This window comes from Ictidomys tridecemlineatus, chromosome 12, assembly GCF_052094955.1.
Source record: "Ictidomys tridecemlineatus isolate mIctTri1 chromosome 12, mIctTri1.hap1, whole genome shotgun sequence".
NCBI lineage: Eukaryota > Metazoa > Chordata > Mammalia > Rodentia > Sciuridae > Ictidomys > Ictidomys tridecemlineatus.
In genome coordinates this window covers 14,064,098-14,082,303 of record NC_135488.1, presented here as the reverse complement: position 1 = coordinate 14,082,303, position 18,206 = coordinate 14,064,098, and the positions used below count along the sequence as shown (strand labels likewise).

The 18,206-nt window shown below is 36.4% G+C and overlaps 1 pseudogene across 1 annotated transcript in view; it reads left to right on the top strand.

Annotated features, from left to right (window-relative positions):
* Positions 1 to 17,942, top strand: part of LOC144369059 (E3 ubiquitin-protein ligase RNF217-like) — a 123,163-nt pseudogene extending 105,221 nt beyond the window's left edge. Inside the window, exons 5-8 of the transcript XR_013428498.1 lie at positions 14,660 to 14,786; positions 15,113 to 15,244; positions 16,205 to 16,329; positions 17,752 to 17,942. The product of XR_013428498.1 is annotated as an E3 ubiquitin-protein ligase RNF217-like (transcript). The remainder of the gene's footprint in view (positions 1 to 14,659; positions 14,787 to 15,112; positions 15,245 to 16,204; positions 16,330 to 17,751) is intronic.
* The last annotated feature ends 264 nt before the right edge of the window (positions 17,943 to 18,206 follow it).

Below are 18,206 nucleotides of genomic sequence, written 5' to 3'. Positions count from 1 at the left end.
AATCCAACTGGTCCTGGGTTTTTCTTGGTTGGTAGGCTTTTCATGGCATTTTCTATTTCAATACTTAAAATTGATCTGTTTAAATCATGTATGACCTCCTCATTCAGTTTGGGTAGGTCGTATGTCTCTAGAAATTTGTCAATGTCTTCAATATGTTTTATTTTATTGGAATATAAATTTTCAAAATAGTTTCTAAATATCTTCTGTATTTCAGACATGTTCATTGTGATATTTCCTTTTTCATTTTGTATTTTCATAATTTGAATTTTCTCTTCATTAGAATGGTGAGGGGTTTACCTATTTTATATATATTTTTTTTCAAAGAATCAACTTTTTTTGCCAATTTTTTTCAATTATTTCTTTTGTTTCAGTTTCAGCTCTGATTTAATTATTTTCTGTCTTCTACTGCTTTGGGGGTTGATTTGTTCTTCTTTTTCTAGGGCTTTTTTCTTTTAAAGAATGAACTTCATGCAATGAACTTTCCTCTTAGTGTCTCAGAGATTTTGATATACTGTATCAGTGTTCTCTTTTACCTCTAAGAATTTTTATTTCATCCTTGATTTCTTCTACCATCCATTTATCATTCAATAGTATATTATTTAGTCTCCATTTGTTACAATAGCTTGTATTTTTTATTTTATTATTTATTTCTAATTTCATTCCATTGTGTTCTAATAGAATGCAGGGTGTTATCTCTGTTGTTTTGTATTTACCAAGAGTTATTTTGTGGCATAATATATGGCCTATTTTAGAAAAGGAGCCATTTGCTGCTGTAAAGAAAGTATATTTGCTGGTTGATGGATAAAATATTCTATATATGTCTGTTAAGTCTAAATTATTGATTGTATCATTTAGTTCTATAATTTCCTTATTTAGTTTTTGTTTGGGAGATCTGTCTGTGAGAGAACTGTGTTAAAGTCACCCAGTATTATTGTATTGTGGTTTATTTGGTTCTTGAAATTGAGAAGGGTTTGTTTGATGTACATAGATGTTCCATTGTTTGGGGCATAAATATTTATAACTTTTATGTTCTGCTTATATACTTCCCTTAAGAAGTATGAAATTTCCTCCTTTGTCTCTTCTGATTAACTTTGGTTTGAAGTCTAGTTTATCTGATATGAGGATGGAAACCTCTGCTTGTTGACATAATCCATATAAGTGATAAGTTTTCCACATCCTTTCACCTTCAGCCTGTGGATGTCTTTGCCATGAGGTGAGTCTCTTGAAGACAGGATATTGCTGGGTCTAGCTGTTTAATCCAATCTACTAGTCTATGTCTTTTGATTGATGAGTTTAGGCTGTTAAAATTCAAGGTTATTACTGAGATATGGTTTGTATGCTTTGTCATTTTGATTTATTTCTGGTTTTTGATTTGTCTTAGTTTCTCATTTCTTTGGATGTCCCTTTAGTGTAGATCCTCCCTTTGTTGGTTTTCACTTTTTTCCTTCACTTCATCCTCATTGAATATTTTGTTGAGAATGCTCTCTAGGGTAGGCTTTCTTATTGTGAATTTTTTTAATATATATATTTTTATCATGGAAGGTTTTCATTTCATCTTCAAATCTGAAACTTAATTTTGCTGGCCACAAATGCTGCTGCCATACCCGGAGGTCTCTTCTCTGGGCACCTTCTTGGCTACCTCAGATGCTACTCTGTGGTCACTGTCGCTGAACCCAAGGTATCCTGTCAATAAACTCCACCTGCACCGCTATTCCATCACTGCTGCCTTTGATTATACTGCTGCTAGCCTGAGGTCACCTGGATATCTTCTTTCTGGGTGATGCTGCCCTTACAGCTGCAACCCTCTGTTGCTGCCCCAGATTCACCTGAAGCTGACACTGCTTCTGACCCCAGAGATTGCCTGGTGATGCTGACCCCAAAGCTTCAGTTGCAGCTACCACTGATGCTGACAACAACCACCACCCTACTGCTGCTACAATGGCCTAGAGGACTGTTATAGGGAGACTCCAGGTTTGGTTGCACATGGCTACAGTGATTTTGGGACACCAGCCAGGGCCTGGGATCTGGGTGTTACCAGCACAAGAGCCTCTGTCTTGGGACTCCAGTTGGGACTGCAGGTCCAATGTGGGGGTGCCTGTGGGTTTGGAGGAGCCTGGGGTCTTTCTGCTAAGAGTGGTGGTGGCCCTTCCTTGCTGCTGCATCTCAGGGTTGCTTCTTTTCATGAGTGTATCCCTGGTGGCCTCTCTGCAAAAAGGAGCAGCACTGAGATATTGGGCAAGCAGGTGACTGAGCCTGAGGTATCTGAAGCCCAGATTGGTGGAATAGTGACTGGGTTTTCAATGGCTGATGTGGTTTGGTGATTTTGAGAGATGTCAGAGACAGGGCTGAGACATTGTTGAACACTGACAGAGACAGGTAGACTTTCCAGCAAAATTTATTTTATTTTATTTTATTTTTTGATTCATTAATATCTCTACCATATTTAGAACAGATTTTTTAAGCACCAGTGCGTGGAGGACAATGATCTATGAAAGGTGTTTTGTATTTTCATTGTATTCTTATGTCTTTAATTTTTTTGTCTTTGTTCCTATTCTTCTACTATCTTGTCTATTTTCTTTCTAACTTTTCTCCAACCAATAGCCAATCTCTATCAACTCCTCTTCCTTTCTTCCTGTGAATTTTTACTTCTAGATTCTCTCTTCCTTTCTCTCAAATATTGTGTACTACACTACCTCTGTTCTCTCATTCACCATTTGAAATTGTAAACCATTTTAACAAATTTCCTATTTATACTATAGATAGTTATTGAACTCTTCATTTTGGTTTAATGCTAGAAAGCAGTAGACACCTTAGTGGGAGTTATTAGGTTTAAGGATATATATTATCTACATTGGGGTGCTGTTGATATTGGTCTCATCATTAAAAGTGAGGCACTAGAAACTTTCAGGATCACTACAGGTCTACAGGGTAGAAATTTATGCTGCCTTAAATCCATACTTTTAGATGGCAAAACACACTAACAACATATAAAAATAAAAGGGGGAATAAAGTGTCCCAAACAAACCAAGATGCTTCAACAACAGATGCCACTGATACAACAGTAGAATAATGTCTAAGAAGGAGTTCAGATTGTACACAGTTAAATTGACATGTGAAGTAAAGAATAGTATAAGGAGTGAAATCAAAGAAAATAAACAGGAAGTGAAAAATCAATAAAGAGTTAGAGATTGTGGGGAAAAAATCAGAAATCCTCAAAATGAAGGAATCAGTAAACCAAATTATAAATTCAATAGAAAGCATCACCAACAGACTAGACCACTTGGAACACAGAACCACAGACAATGAAGACAAAATATATAATCTTGAAAGTAGGGTTGACTGCAGAAAAGTTGGTAAGAAGCCATGAAAAAAACATCCAAGAATTATGGGATAACATGAAAAGACTAAATTTAAGAGAGGTATCAGAATAGATGAAGGAGCAGAGATACAAACCAAAGGAATGCACAATCTTTTCGAAGATATAATAGCAGAAAATTTCCCATACCTAAATAATAGAATGGAAAATCAAATACAAGAGGCTTACAGGACCCAAACTATACAAAATTACAGCAGACCCACACCAAGACACATTACAATGAGAGTGACTAACACAGAATAAAGATAAAATCTTAAAGGCTGTGAGAGGAAAATTAAAATTTCATATAGAGAGAAACTAATTTGGATCTCAACTGATTTCTCAAACCAGATCCTCAAAGCTAGGCAGTCCTGGAATGATATATTTCAAGCTCTGAAAGAAAATTAATGCCATCCAAGAATTTTATATCTGACATCTTGCTCTTTTTGATAAACATGTTCTTCAAAATTCACCTGTGTGGTGGGTATGGTAGAAGTTTGTTCCCTTTAACTAAGGATAATTTCCTATTATATGAACATGTCAGTCAATCTTCATGTTAACGAGTTGGCATAGGTTTGAGACTGTTGTTAATGTTTTAGGGACATTCTTGCAACATCCTTTATAGACATGTGCATTCACTTGTCTTGAGTATATTCCTAGGTATGAAAGTGGTGAGTCAGAGTTTTTCTGTGCAGTTTAGCTTCAGTGAACACTAAAATAATAGAGTGATGTTTTCTAAAATAGTGAGCATGTTTGCAGTCTACCAACCTGTACCATACAGAAAGGTACTAGTTGCTATAAAACTTCCCTAATAATATTTGATATTGTTAACTTTGTGAAATTGTATGCATATTGGTACATCTTAAAATGGTATTTATTTGATGAGCAATGAAATTGAGCATTTTGATATTTTCCCTTAGGAACAGCTAGTGATCAAATCAAATCATTCTCACCTTTATGCTTTCCTCCATTTTTATATTTTCCCTTAGGAACACAGCACACTTCTGGGTGTGACTGTGAAGGTATTTCAAGAAATTATTGGCAAGTTGAGGGAAGTGAGTCAAAGACTCAGCCTGAATGTGAGCAAAATAGTAGGAGAGACCACCATCTCTTCTCTCTCCACTTCCCCACTTGACCAAGTGTGCTGACCCACTTGACTACTGTTCCCTGTGAGTGCCAAATACTAGGTTTCTTAGATTTTGAATGTGAACTTGCACCAGTGAACCTTCAGGGACTTTCATACCTAAGGATACAAACAGGGGAGCATATGGTGCATTTTCTACCCCACAACCCCCACCTTCTTGTACTGAGTAACTACCAGTTTACTTGGTTTTCCTGAGTGAAAATAGTCATTGGTGAACATTTCAGCCTATGTGACCTTGTGACTCAATCTATTTTTCTACTATACCTAAATATTAGAGATATGTATATAGACATGTACTTGTGTGCATGTATATATGTATGTGTTCTGTTTCTCTGGAGAACATCAAACTTGTACACTGATAAAAAATTCTTTCTAAGATATATATAAAACCCAAAGAACTTAAAAACATCATACCACAGGGACACAGCCACATCAATGTTTATAGAAGCACAATTCATAATAGCTAAATTGTGGAACCAATCTTGATGCCCTTCAGTAGATAAATGGATAAAGAAAATGTGGTGTGTATACACAATGGAATATTACTCAGTAATAAAAGAGAATTAACATTCTTTAGTCCAGTCCAGGTGACAGCAAAATTGACTATCACAGCTAGAAATATGCATTGGAATATCTTCTCTAAGTTGATATCTTGCCAATTTGCTTTCTGTTTTTGAATTTTAATATATTTTTTGAAAAACAAATCAAAAATTTGCATTCATGAGTTCTGCATCTTTGGATTCAATCAATAATAAATTGAACATATTTCAGAAAAAAATGTATCTGTACTGAATATAACAGACTCTTTCCATGACATTATTCTCTAAATAATATAGTAGAACAAAACCACATAAAGAGATGATTTAAAGCATATGAGGGATGGAATTTTCTACATCAGACTAATAAGTCCATCAGCTTTAAATTCACTGTCATAGAAAGTCTCAATTCACATACCACATGCCTGTAATCCCAGCAGTTCAGGAGGTTGAGGCAGGAGGATGGAGTTCAAAGACAGCCTCAGCAAAAGTGAGGTGCTAAGCAACTCATGAGACCCTGTCTCTAAATAAAATCAAAATAGGAGTGGGGATGTGGCTCTGTGGTTAAGTGCCCCTGAATTCAATCCCTGGAACAGAGACTTCCTCCTCTGAAAACTCATGAGCCCAGTCTTTACTGTCCACAGTTCCATCAGCATTCTGGTCTGTGAGTTTTCATCAGAATCACCCATTAAACTCTGCTCACAACAACCTAAAGATTTTCCAACTTGCATTCCTAATCTTTTCAAAATTGTGCCCACAAGTTCCAAAAAGAATCTGAAACATGTGGTTAGGTTAGTTACAGCAACCACGGTACTTCTTGGTATGAATTTTTGTTTTAGTCAACTTTTTCAGAATACCAGAGAAGAAAACACAGAGGAGGAAAAGTATTTTTTGGCTCATGGATTCAGATGTCTCTGACTACAGATTGCTGACTCCATAGCACTGAGGACATCATGGTGGAAAGACATAGAGGAGGAAAGCAGCTCAGGACATGGCAACAAGCAAGCAGAGAGAGTTCCTCCAACCAGGGACAAAATGTAAACCCAAAGAGACACCCTCAGTGACCTACCTCCTTCAGTTACACCTTGTCTACCTACAGTTGCCATCATTTAATCTGCATTGGTGGATTCATTCACTGACTGGGATAAAACTTTCATAATCCCATCATTTCACCTGGAATATCCTGTAACAACATTTTTCAAACACTGAAAGATAATGGGTGCCAACCAAGAATATTGTATCCAGCAAAACTAAGCTTCAGGTTTGACAATGAAATAAAAATCTTCCATGATAAACAAAAGTTAAAAGAATTCACAGCCAGAAAACCAGCACTGCAAAGCATTTTGAGCAAAACACTACACGAAGAGGAAATGAAAAACAACAACAAAAACCAACAGTGGGAAGTACCTCAGTAAAGAGGTGGGGGATAAAAAACTAATCAAAGAGAAAAAAACAAGCCAAATTTTAAAAAATAATTAAATAAATAAACAAACATGATTGGAAGTACAAAGCATATTCAATAGTAACCCTAAAAGTTAATGGCTTAAATTCACCAATTAAGCAACATAGGCTAGTAACCTGGAATAAAAAAGCAGATCCAACAATATGCTGCCTTCAGGAGACTCATCTGATAGGAAAAGACATACACAGGCTGAAGGTGAAGGGTTGGGAAAAGTCATACCACGCACATGGACCTTGGAAGCAAGCAGGTGTGGCTATACTCATATCAAATAAAATTGACTTCAAGTCTAAATTAATCAAAAGGGATAAAGAAGGACACTATATATTGTTAAAGGGAACCATTCACCAATAAGACATAACAATTATCAATTTATATGCCCCAAACAATGGTGCTGCTGTGTTCATAAAACAAACTCTCCTCAAGTTCAAGGGACAAATTGACTACAACACAATAATTATGGGTGACTTCAACACACCTCTCTCACCACTGGACAGATATTCCAAACAAAAGTTGAATAAAGAAACTATAGAACTCAATTACACAATTAATAACCTAGACTTAACTGACTTATATAGAATATATCAACCATTAGCAAGCAGATATACTTTTTTTTCTCAGCAGCACATGGATACTTCTCAAAAATAGACCATATATTATGCCATAGGGTAACTTTTAGCAATTATAAAGGAGTGGAGATAATACCATGCATCTTTTCTGATCATAATGGAATGAAATTGGAAGTCAACAATAAAAGAAGGAGGGAAAAATCCTTCATCCCTTGGAGATTGAACAATATGTTACTGAATGATCAATGGGTTACAGAAGACATCAAGGAGGAAATTAAAAAATTCATAGAGACAAATGAAAACACAGACACAACATATCAGAATCTATGGGACACAATGAAAGCAGTTGTAAGAGGAAAATTCATTGCTTGTAGTTCATTCCTCAGAAAAAGGAAAAACCAACAAATAAATTATCTCACACTTCATCTCAAAGCCCTTGAAAACGAAGAGCAAAGTAACAGCAAATGTAGTAGAAGGCAAGAAATAATTAAAATCACAGCTGAAATCAATGCAATTGAAACAAAAGAAACAACTGAAAAAATTGACAAAACTAAAAGTTATTTTTTCAAAAATAAATAAGATTGACAGACCCTTAGCCATGCTAACAAAGAGAAGAAGAGAGGGAACTCAAATTACTAGCATACAGGATGAAAAAGGCAATATCACAATATACAGATAATAACTAGAAATTATTTTAAAATCTTATATGCCAATAAAATAGAATATAGTGAAGGCATCAATAAATTTCTTAAGTCATATGATCTGCCCAGATTGAGTCAGGAGGATATACACAACTTAAACAGAATAATATCAATTGAGGAAACAGAAGAAGCCATCAAAAGATTACCAATCAAGAAAAGCCCAGGACTGGATGGGTATACAGCAGAGTTTTACAAAACCTTTAAAGAAGAACTAATACCAATACTTTTAAAGCTATTTCACAAAACAGAAAAAGAGGGAGTACTTCCAAATTCATTCTACTAGGCCAACATCACCCTGATCCCTAAACCAGATAAACACACTTCAAAGAAAGAAAACTACAGACCAATATCTCTAATGAACATAGATGCAAAAATCCTCAATAAAATTCTGGCAAATCGGATACAAAAACATCAAAAAGATTGTGCACCATGATCAAGTAGGATTCATACCTGGGATGTAAGGCTGGTTCAATATACGGAAATCAATAAATGTAATCCACCACATCAATAGACTTAAAGATAAGAACCATATGAACATCTCGATAGATGCTGAAAAAGCATTCGACAAAGTACAGCATCCCTTTATGTTCAAAACATTAGAAAAACTAGGGATAACAAGAACTTACCTCAACATTGTAAAAGCTATTTATGCTAAGCCTCAGGCTAGCATCATTCTAAATGGAGAAAAACTGAAGGCATTCCCTCTAAAATCTGGAACAAGACAGGGATGCCCTCTCTCACACTCCTATTCAACATAGTTCTCGAAACACTGGCCAGAGAAATAAGACAGACGATAGATATTAAAGGCATAAAAACAGGAGAAGAAGAACTGAAATTAGCACCATTTGTGGATGACATGATCCTATACCTAATGGACCCAAAATGTTCTACCAAGAAACTTCTAGAACTAGTAAATGAATTCAGCAAAGTGGTGGGATATAAAATCAACACTCATAAGTCTAAGGCATTCCTGTATATCAGTGACAAACCCTCTGAAAGGGAAATCAGACAACCACCCCCTTCACAATATCCTCAAAAAAAAAAATACTTAGGAATCAACCTAACAAAAGAGGTGAAAGACCTTTACAATGAAAACTACAGAACCCTAAAGAGAGAAATAGAAGAAGACCTTAGAAGATGGAAAGACATACCTTGTTCATGGATAGACAGAATTAATATCATTAAAATGGCCACATTACCAAAAGTACCCTATAGGTTTAATGCAATGCCAATCAAAAGACCACAACATTCCTCACAGAAATAGAAAAAGCAATCATGAAATTCATATGGAGAAATAAAAGACCCAGAATAGCTAAAGCAATTCTAAGCAGGAAGTGTGAATCAGGAGGTATAGCAACACCAGATTTCAAACTGTACTACAGAGCAATAGTAACAAAAACAGCATGGTACTGGTACCAAAACAGGCGGGTGGACCAATGGTACAGAATAGAGGACACAGAGACCAATCCACAAAATTACAACCATCTTATATTTGATAAAGGGGCTAAAAGCATGCAATGGAGGAAAGATAGCATCTTCAACAAATGGTGCAGGGAAAACTGGAAATCCATATGCAACAAAATGAAATTGAATCCCTTTCTCTCACCATGCACAAAAATTAACTCAAAATGGATCAAGGAGCTAGAAATGAAACAAGAGACTCTGCATCTAACAGAAGAAAAAGTTGGCCCTAGTCTCCATCTCGTGGGGTCGGGCTCCAAATTCCTTCATAGGACACCTATAGCACAAGAGTTAAAATTAAGAATCAACAAATGGGATGTATTCAAACTAAAAAGCTTTTTTCTCAGCAAGAGAATAAGTGAGGTAAATAGGGAGCCTACACCTGGGAACAAATTTTTACCCCTCACACTTCAGATAGAGCACTAATCTCCAGAATATACAAAGAACTCAAAAAGTTATAAAACAAACAAACAAACAAACAAAAAACATAACCCAATCAACAAATGGGCCAATGATCTAAACAGACACTTCTCAGAGGAGGACATACAATCAATAAACAAATACACGAAAAAGTGGTCACCATCTCTAGCAGTCAGAGAAATGCAAATTAAAACCACTCTAAGATACCATCTCACTCCAGTAAGAATGGCAGCCATTATGAAGTTAAACAACAACAAGTGCTGGTGAGGATGTGGGGAAAAGGGTACAATTGTACATTACCGGTGGGACTGCAAATTGGTGCAGCCAATTTGGAGGGCAGTATGGAGATTCCCTGGAAAGCTGGGAATGGAACCACCATTTGACCCAGCTATTCCCCTTCTCAGACTATACCCAAAAAGCCTAAAAAGAGCATACTACAGGGACATAGGTACATCAATGTTCATAGCAGCACAATTCACAATAGATAGATTGTGGAACCAACCTAGATGCCCTTCAACAGACGAATGGATAAAAAATGTGGCATTTATACACAATGGAATATTACTCAGCATTAAAAAATAACAAATCATGGAATTTGCAGGGAAATGGATGGCATTAGAGCAGATTATGTTATGCAAAGTTAGCCAATCCCTAAAAAAAAATGCCGAATGTCTTCTCTGATATAAGGGAGGTGGCTCAAAACAGAGTAGGGAGGAAGACCATGAGAAGAAGATTACCATGAAATAAAGAAAAGAGGTGGTAGGGAATGGGAGGGAGAAGGGGAATTGCATGGAAGATGGAAGGAGACCCTCATGGTTACACAAAATACATAAACGCTAGTGTGAGGGGGGAAGGGAAGAAAATAAAAAGAGAGAGATAAGTGTCACAGTAGAATGGGTAGAGAGAGGTGATGGGAGGGGAGGGGAGCAGGGATAGGGAGGACAGCAGAATACAACTGACACTAAGATTGCTGTATGTATACACATAGATGTATAACCAGTGTGATCCTGCAATTTGTATATGTGGAAAATTGAGAATTCATAACTTATTTGAATCAAATGTATGATATGTCAAGATCATTGTAATGTCTTGAACAACTAGTGATATAAAAAGAATATTTGGAGTTCCAGAAAGAGAGAGCAGAAAAAATTGGGCAGAAAGAACATTCAAACACATGTTGTTTGAAAAACCAAAATAATTAGTAATCATCCGAAGGGTTTAAAATAAATAAAATGTAATCCTGGATAGAAATACGAAGCTGGAAAGAGGACACATATGTATAAATGAGGATTAGCCTTGGCTGCATGTAAGAGCCAGAGCAATATCATGTAATTTGAGGTGCATACATAAGAGCAATGTGAGAGAAATTAACAAAAAGGGGATGTGATTGGAATTAAAGGACCTAGTAGTTTTAGAAAACAGGCATCATGTGATGTTAGGTAGGTAAGGAAATCTCTTGTAAGTGAATCCGTAATTACCAATTTAATGTAACAGAAGTCTGACACTATGAATGTACAGTGCACAGCATAATTTAAATCTGTGAAGATTTAAATCTGATGTGCTCATAAATTGCATGTGGTTGTGTACATTGGAAAAAAATATCATGAAAAGTGTTCGCTATGCCCAAGTTTTATAAGAGCATCAGTAAATTCCAAGGATTATAACCAAGATATACAAGTGAATATGTCCACAAAGAGATACGTAGATGACTGTGCATAAAAGATCTAACTTTATGGCCGATTTTTGGATACAATCTAACTGACTTAACTACAAATGTATAGATTGTGGAATATTCACAGAACAACTGTATATAACAACTATAACATTTACTATTTTGCAGCAGGAATCCACTGTATCTCAAACAGAAAGATAAGGGAAAGATGCTAGAAACGAAAGTATGCTTACTTCAGTGTACATGATGTTCCAATCCAGGAACAAGAAAACTATTTGACAATCTGCAGAGTAACAATTTCCTTGCTAGAGGTTAGAGACAAATGTTGACTTGGAAGACATACAAAGGAAGTTTGGAGAGCTCTATATCTTGATCTGAAAGATGAATATACAAAAAATGCTTGTTTGTACAATTCATATTTCTTCAATTTATACAGTGTGCCTTTTCTGTGTTTGAAGACCAAACTATGTCCTTATGTTATATGAACATCTACTAAAGGTGGCATATTTACAGACATACTACTTTTAAAGAAGCATAAAATGTACCCAGAAAAATGCTAAAAGCCTTGAAAACTGGGAGAGGAAATAGTTCAGTAAAACTATATTTCAAATAATTAGAAGTATAAATATAAGATGTATGTATAAATTATATGTATAAATATAAGAGACTATAACAGGAGACATGCAATGTTTGAAATATCTGTTGAAGAAGACACAACAGTTGCTCTAAATAGTGGAAGACTGTTTAGCTGGAGCAGAAAGCTGGAGATCTATCAGAATGAGGTGAAATACAACATGAAAAAAAAATCATTAAAAAGTTCAAGACTTGATAGAATTATGAAAATTCTACAAGGTATGAGATTGACACATGGAGAGGATATTGAGAATGCTAAGGAGAAGTGAGTCAAAAGGAACAAAAAGAATTAGCAATTTCATCCATGTGACTTACAAATACTTTCTCCCATTCAGTGGGTTAACTTTTAACTCTGTTGATAAGAGTTTTTGAGACTCTCTGATGCACGTATGTTTTTAACTAATTTTTACTCTTAATGATGCTGGTTTTAGTGTCAATCCAAGAAATAACTGCCAAATCCAATGTCATGAAACATTTCCCTGTATTTTCTTTTTCAGTTTTTGCTCTTACTCTTAGGTCAATTATTTCTTTGTATGATTTTGAGTTATTTGTTTATTCATGGATCAAGTTAAGTATTCAACTTAATTCATTTTTAGTATCTGATTTTCCCTACACACTTTACTGAAAAGATTGTCCTCTCTCCCATTCAACTGTGTCCCTGGCTGAGCATCATTAAACCTTAAATGTGAAGTTTTCTTTGTGAACTCTGGAGCTCACAGCTGGGTGTCTGTGTTTATGCCAATACTGTGAAGATGGAATCTTTTAATTTTTAATTTGTTTGATTGATGTATAATTCACAAGTATATTTTTTGGTCATTTTCATAATTTTCAGTTGGATTAATGATTTTTGTTTTGCTTTCTTTTTTGTTGTCTATGTAGTTGTGTTAGTTCCTCATATATTTTGGATATTAACCCATTATTAGTTATATGGTTTACAAATATTTTCTACCATTCTATGGGCTGTCCTTTTATTCTGTCAATAGCTTCTTTTCTGTGATGAAGCATCCTAGGTTGCTGCAGTCCCATTTGGTTATATTTTGGAGAGAGAGAGAGAGAGAGAGAGACAGAGACAGAGAGAGAGAGAGAGAATTTTTTAATATTTATTTTTTAGTTTTCGGCAGACGCATTTTTGTGTGTGGTGCTGAGGATCGAACCCAGGCCGAACACATGCCAGGCGAGCACACTACCACTTGAGCCACATCCCCAGCCCCTCATTTGCTTATTTTTGATTTTGTTATTATAGCTTTTGATGTGACATAAAAAACAATTATTACTAGTACCAACATGATAGAGATTTCCCACATGCTTTCTCTAGGAGCATGCCTGCATATGTTATTTTATATGTATTGCTGATTCTTCATAATTATTTTGCTTGGAGGTGTTTTGATGAGCCAGCGTTCAAATATCTAGATCCTCTGAAGGTTGAAGGTAGTTGACACTTTGAAATGCATTTCAACACTGGGTTATTCTTAGCTCTTGAACAGGAAACACAAGAGAAAGTGAAGTTCACTACTGTGAGGTCTGCTTCCTTAAGGCAGAGGGTCACCCTCCAGCAGTTGTGCTGTATTGATTGTTGTCATAAGACAAAAATTAGGCACTAAATAATCCATTCATTTCTTGTATCTTTCTTGCTCTTAATTTTTGTTTTTTTCTTACTATGGAAAAAAAGGAAGGAAACATTTGATTGACAAATAATATTAAATGGATAAATTTTATCTTAAGTTTCCTGAGTATCTTGAATTTCCCTTATTGAAAATTCATACAACTCTTTTGTTGATTCTTGGACTTCAGTATGAAAGGAGAAGGAATAAATATGAAACTGTTCATGTTACAGTCTCAATGTCTTATCTAAAATAAAAAAGCAAAACCTTTTTCTTTTATCTTCTTGGCATATTCTATAAATTTTTATGAGGAAAACTTAAAAGAAGCTTTAAGTACAGTTTAAAACATTGAAATTCACAGTCTTCAAAATCTTTTTGGGTTCTCTATTCCTCATCTCACCAGTGAACCATATTTATAGACACCTTCTTTGGAGGACAGAGGCCTGTGTCCTCAAAAATGTAAACTGACATGGAATCTTAGGAGACCAGGAAGAGAACTTGTAAGACACTGAATGATTAGGTAGTAAATGGAATATTGCTTCACTGCAGTTTGGTGTGGGTGAGCTAGGCTTAGCAGAGAGATTAATATCTACAGAAGAAAATCCATATTCTTCCCATGATGTCTAACCTTAAAGGTAAATATTATTTTTTGTCAATTATCTGTTCGAGCCTTGTTAAAGAGTCTTAGTTTGGTACATTTTCCCAAAATATATTAAAAACAATCTTTATTTTTGTGAAATCATGTGTACAATTTCATTTGTTTGTTTGTTTTAGCGATTGAATATGACTTTGGGTTAAATTATTTAAGATTACTTTGTGGTTCAAACTCATCTTTCCATTTCCCAGGATTTGTTTTTTTCTTCCAGGATTGTGACTCCCCTTTTTATGTAGAAGCCATTTTCCATGACCTGTTGAATTCAATATTAAGTGTATCGATAACAAATGATAAAAGGTGAAGTTGCTTCCCTATTGAGGTGACTAGCCACATGGTAGAATGATCCCTGAGCAGGCACCGTTTTTAAATGAAGGCCCAGGAAAATGTCAGTGCTGGCACAGGGTGCCCCAAGACACTACTGCCTAGGATGCAATTGTTGTTCTTTTCTTACAGGGAATCTCCCTTGCATCTTGATTTAAGGCTGTTGCTCCCCACACAGGCCAGAGGAGAGATGAGTGACCTCACACAGTGACAAGGAGCAGAATCCTGAAGGACCTGGTTCTGTAGGATCAGATAGAATGTAAGACTGTTACCAGAGTTTTTCTTAACACCACTTATTTAAAAAACTTTTTTTCTTTGATTTTTCATTCTGTACCAGTAAATTGAGAAGTTCTTTTACTAATAAACACCTGTGGGTTATCTGGTATTTGTAAGGAAGTTATGATGGGAAATACATCAAATCGTAACAACTCACCACAAGGAATTTCATATCTATTACCTAAGGCATGGAATTATATCTTCTTTTCCTCTTACTTAAATGGGGCTTTCAGCTTTCGATGTGCAAGAGACAGACTCATGCTTTTATCCTTTTCATGACCTTCAAAAGAATGCTTTTGTGGATTTTAGGTCCCATGGAAAGCAGCTTCCAAAACCTGCATCTAACATTCTCCAGCACTGTAGCTGGGATGCAGATGAAAGAGTCTTCAACTGGCTCAAGACCACCTTTGCATCTGGAGGCTTCCCCCATCAGACTTGTGGGTATGAGAGCTGTGTCCTTTTCCACATTACCTGGGAGCAAAACAAGCTGGACAGCATTCATCTCTCAGATTAATCCTAGACACCCTGCACTGTCTGGGACTTGCTGTCTTAGAGTGGCAGCTCCAAAATCATGTGACCATGTTCTAACCAGGTGCTGTCACATGGTTCTTCCATATTTCCACAAACAAACTGACTTAATCTGTATCTATGTACCAGCAAGAGATGTTTTATGTCACCTTGTACACAGAGGAGGGCCTGTCCTGCTGTCTCCTCCCACTTCATCCAGCAGGTTGTCTCACCCCACTGCACCCACCATGGGATTTGCATACTGTCCCACAGGAAGGCTCTTTCTTACAAATCTGAGAAAACACTCAGCTCTAATCTGGCCTTGACTCACCAGGGCTGCTCAACTTAACCTTCTGCTGTGCCCTGCTCAGCTCCTGGGGCTGCTGATGCTCTGGGTCCCTGCTGAGGCCGAGGGATTTAGGAAAGGAGAATGGGGTAAAAGGGTCCCATTTCTTGTCATATTTATTCTTTCCTTGCAGTAGAGGCAAGTATTTTGTGTTCCATGGAATGGTATTTCATACTTTTCCTGTTAGAATTAGGATCCACTTAACAATGACCAATGCCCTAATGGAGATCTTGGATAACACAGAACACATTGTGACTTATATATAAAATAGTAAATTATTTCTTACAGGTTTATGTTTTCTTGGTATGAATCAGAAAATTATTTGATACTGTTAGCATTAGCATCCACTCAACAATAACCAGTGTTCTAATGAAAATCATGAATAACAAATAGCACTTTGTGACTTATATATAAAATAGCAAATTATTTTTGTAGGTTTATTTTTTCCTGGCATGCATCAGAAAATATTGAAATAAGTAGCAGACTGAAAATAATGAATATTGATCACAGTATTGGTATGTAACCTTGCTTTTCTGTCATCATTTCAGGATCCAGTGGCAATGTTGTTATGACCCAGACTCCTGTCTCCAAGCCTGTCACCCCTGGACAGCCCCCAGCCATCTCCTACATAGTAATGGAAACACCTATTTGTGTTAGTTTCTTCAGAAGCCAGGCAAGTCTCCAAAGCTTCTCATCTACAAAGTTTCCAACCAATTCTCTAGGGTCCCAGATGAGTTCAGCGTTAGTGGGTCAGGGACAGATTTTGCACTGAGAATCAGCAGGGAGGAGGCTGAGGACGCTGGAGTGTATTACTGCAGGCAAGGTACACAAGCTCCTCCCACAGTGTGCAGCCCCAAACAAAAATCTCTTTGCTATGGTGACTCAGCAAATATACTTTATGTCCCCAACAGGAAGCAGGATCTGGGGTTTCTATTACTGCATTCTTTCTATCACACTGTGTTCTGACATGTGACTGATATGGCCCCGTATTATATCAGATGCAAATTTGGAACACTACTTTAAACAGATCTGTTGAAAGCTATATGTGCTGCTTGTCTAACAACAGTTTTTTTTTTGAGTCTGCGTGAGAGGAAGATGCTGAGGAACTCAGGGAACAGGCTGACAGCTCATGATTCACATATTCAGGCTTCTTCCTCATTTGCCCACAGTTGTTGAGAAATTACTCCACATGACAAGCAGGTCATTGGTGCACATCAATGGAACAGGAGTCCAGTACCTGCTGGAAATGAATGGTGGGCTGTTATTTTTCACATATTTAGTAATATTCAGAAATTCCATTTTCTCACTGACCTAATTTCCCACATCCACTTTACCATCTACCCTTTTGATGAACATGTTTAGGAAATCATATGATATACCAACCCTTAGAGAAGGAAGAAGTGGATTATTTATAGCAATGTTTGCCTTTTGAGCACAATCAAGGCAGATATAGATCCTAATCCAACATATTTTATTTGCCCCAGTTACTGTTCACTGATTGAAAAGGCAGTTCACCCCATTCTTATTGTGAGTTTTGAAAATAAAGGGCAGAAACTGAATAATGAAGAACAAGTATACACCATGTAGCACAGGAAAAATAGAGGTTTTTATTTTTTACCTCAAATTCTAGAAATTTTATAAATATCTTCAACAGTTTTCAAGATGAGAATTTTAATCTTTTGCTAAAAGAAAATATAAAAGTGGATTATTTTCATGACATCATCATTACATGGAATTGAATTTGATTTTATTTTACTTGTAAATGGATACAGATGGTTTGCTTTCAACAGGTCTATTTGAAGAAGTGCTCCAAATTTACATCTGATGTAACAATGGGTCATTTCAGTCACATGTCAGAACACAGTGTGATACACAGAATGCAGCGATAGAAACCTAAGATCCTGCTTCCCATTGGGGACAGAAAGTAATTTGAAATGATTTTATATCAAGAGTTTGGATCATGGCAAGTCCATTTAAAATCCTAATGGTTCATATCCATTAGGTTTAAAAATTGTGTAAGGGTATCTGTATGAATTTCTTGTGAAATGTTATTCTCTCCTTAACTTGTTCCACAAATCATTTGCATTTCCTACAGAATCCTGCCCAGTGACAGATGGAAGAAGATCATCTTCAGGAATGTGAAAGAGAGCTGGGGATGTGGCTCAAAAGAAGAACGCTCACCTTGAATGTGGAAGGCACTGAGTTCGACCCTCAGCACCACATAAAGATAAAATAAAGATATCGTGTCTAGCTACAAATAAAAGTATTTTTAAAAATGTGAAAGAATGAATCCAAAGTCAAGACACTGGGTCCACAGACCCAAAATCCCACACGTTGTTGTGACATCTACCTGCCATAAGAATGCGAACAAACTTGACTTTAAAATAAAGCCCAGAGGCCAGATCTCAGAAGCCCTGAGGAAGTATCTATGTCCTGCCCAGGAGGGACCCTAAATCTTGGGAGCTGTGCCCAGCTCTCAGGCCCAGGACTGCTGGGGCTCTGTACTCACTGGGCCAAGTCTCCCCATCAGCAATTTATGAGCATTTTTAA